This window comes from Volvox carteri, assembly GCF_000143455.1.
Source record: "Volvox carteri f. nagariensis unplaced genomic scaffold VOLCAscaffold_30, whole genome shotgun sequence".
Taxonomy (NCBI): domain Eukaryota; kingdom Viridiplantae; phylum Chlorophyta; class Chlorophyceae; order Chlamydomonadales; family Volvocaceae; genus Volvox; species Volvox carteri.
In genome coordinates, this window is record NW_003307573.1 from 1,026,779 (window position 1) to 1,029,903 (window position 3,125).

The window sequence follows — 3,125 nt, forward strand, 5'->3', positions numbered from 1 at the left end:
CGCTTGCCTGCCCATAGTGGCGGAGATCCATCGCTTCTGCGCGGATACGGACACAGACATTTCAGTGGTGTGGTACCCACGCAGCCGGGAACAGCAGCAGCAGGCAGACACGCTCAGCAAATACGAAGATGGATCACAGTGGCGAAGTATAAGCACTGGATGGGGCTGCCCTTTTCGGGAGCCGCAGCCGTCATGTGGCCAACACATGCTAAGGTTTTCATTCCTCGTTTAGCATATAGTAAGGTAATGCAGTTTCGTTTATGTTGCTGGGCTTTGGAGGCAAACAGAGCATGAAGGGGCAAGTACCACGTCCCCAGGGGGCAGCGGTTTTGCCACTGTTGTGGTACTAATAGCCGAATTGAGGATGTGAACGCCTGTTAATAGAATGCCAAGCCTGTAATGATATTCGTGCTGAAGAGGGATTCGGTCATCAACAGAGCATGTTGGAGGCCATGCAATGGGAACCCGCACGTGCGGCGAGGATATTGGAACATATGCGGGCTCACCGAAACTCAATTACCCCCTTTAGACGCTAGTCTGGGCTGATGTGCGGTGTTTTCCTTTCCTCCGTGTCTTTTAGGCGTTGTAGTATTACCCTTGGGCCCTCGGCTCGTATGGGTAGTCTTACAGGTATGGGGTCACGCACCCCCAACCATGTAACACACACACACGCATAAAACGTCTTCGTCGCAATTAAGCCCGTGAAATTTTACGGGTGCTGTGCATTACGGCTTGGGGGATTACGGGTCAAGACCTTGTGATTACGGGTAATGTAACCTGTGGATGACTTCCAGCACGGGCAACCAACAAAATGTCACCTATGTTATTCCTTATAAAAGGAATGCTTTGGCAACTTAAAAATAAGCATGTGTACAAATTTTCTTGGCCGGTAATTACATGTGAAGACCACGTGATTACGGGTAAACATGAATTTACGGGTGAAAACCTTTCCCAGAGTGTTAGCTTGATGTTTCCTGCTGTCCTCTGCCATCCCTTGCTCTGCTCTGCATCCTTCTGTCCTCCTCTGCCATCTCTTACCCTCCTTGCCCCCTCCTGACCTCCTCTGCCGGCCTTTGCTCTCCAATTCCCTGCTCTGCCGTCTCTTGCTCTCCTCTGCCCTCCCTTGACCTGTTGAAAACTGTAACGACTTCAACTCCTACTGTCCTGGCTTCTGTAAGATGAATTGAACCATACTGCTTAAAACATCAGAGCCAGTTATGCATGATACCTCGCTAATTAGGAAAGTGTTACCTTACCAGATGGGAACTGCTTTAGGGATGTTAGGGCAATAAAGGAATGGCACTGCTTACATTGCTAACGTCATCCTTGAGCCTCACACTTTGGCATACCAAACACAACATGTTTGACAAGCAGTTTCAACCCGAGTATCTCTTGGCAGCCACCACCTGGCCCACAAGGTTGAATGATGTGCATCCTGTCTCACATGACAGCCAATAACTAATGCTGCGCCTAAAGTAAGCCATGTTCCCAGAGCTTAGGATAGAAGACAAGATGTCAGTGTTAAGTCATAGATCTAGCGCTTAACAAAACTAAGAAATTGGGACCCAGCCCTGTAAGCATTTTCTCACTCTGCCATCCCCATGTATACACACTACTTTTATGTATACATAGGGAGGGTACGTACCCTCCCTCCATATCCTGAGACCTTCTCCACTGCATACAACCCAACGTTCTGCATGCAAACCCCACCTCTGCGGCTGCTTTGTACAGAACCAAGCAATTGCTAGTCCCTAATGTTGTGCCCTCCCTATGGCAGCCAAACGGCGTGTTACGGCCCCCCCCCTTAGCAACTGGACTAGTTACTCCTGAGCCCCGTAGCGACCCCGTAGCGACCCAGTAGCGACCCAGTAGCGGGGCAGTAGCGGGGCAGTAGCGGGGCAGTAGCGGCCCAGTGCTCCCACACGAGCTACTGCCCCGCCACTGGGCTGCTACTGCCCCGCTACTGGGTCGCAACCCGTCTCCTGAGTAACTAGTCCAGTTGCTAGGGGGGGGGCCATAACATGTCGTTTGGCTGCCATAGGGGTAGGGATGTACGCATGGATTCATAATTTTACATATACACGTCGCCTAGCAGCAGCTACATGCATACGAAATTCCCAAGTCCTGCTATGTAACAACATCAAGCCATATGCATTGCCTGCTTCAGCTGAAGCAGCTGCTGCAGCTGCAGCTTCCAAACAATCTGCAGCTTCCAAACAGCACCAAACATTTCCACAACAGCGGCTGCTGCAGCTGCAGCTCATCGATCTGTCAACAATTTGCCTCAAAACATGCTACATTATAGCTCAGAAGCGCTCTATCCACCCTTACACTTTCTGGTATTCATGCCTAGAAGAAGTCCTCCATCACCGTCAGTTAACACTCCGAGACAAGTCTGTACAGTGACTGTACAGTGCAGCAGCGCTGCTGCTAGCAGTAGCTTCTCCACAAGCGGCTTGTGAGCCTGTATGCAGCAGCTGCTGCAGCAGAAGCTTCGAAACAGCTCCAAACAGTTTCATATTGGGTGCACCCAGCTGCAGCTCATCCATCTCTCAATAAAATTTGCCTCAAAACATGCTACATCATAGGTCACATGCACTATCCACCCTAACACCTTCTGGTAGTCATGCCTAGTATTAGTCCTCTATCGCCGTTAGTTGACACTACAAGACATTGCTGCAGCAGCAGTCCTCCACAAGCAGCTTGTGAGCCTGTATGCAGCAAAAATCAGGCAGGGGCATACAGTAGCACCTTTGTCAGACCATCATGAACTGCAATGACTGTGATGTGGAACTTAGAATGCAGTTTTTTGCCACACACCTTACTACTGCTTTAATCTTCCACTGACTCTGCGTGCTGATGTGTGGTGGGGAAAGCATGTGGTGTTGTCCACAGCAGCTGCAGGTTGCTGGGTGGGCCCTGTAGACAGACAAACATGCCCATCAGAAGTTAAATACGCCAAACCCTGTATAGGAGACTCCATACAGAATATATGCAGCAAGAGGTAATTTGACACAAAATCCAAAAAAACTGCAGTTGCCCTTGTTTGCTTGCACATGAATGACAATTATCCCCCCTCAAAATAAGGGGATCCCCAACCATCTGTCAATCTCAGAGTGATGGAC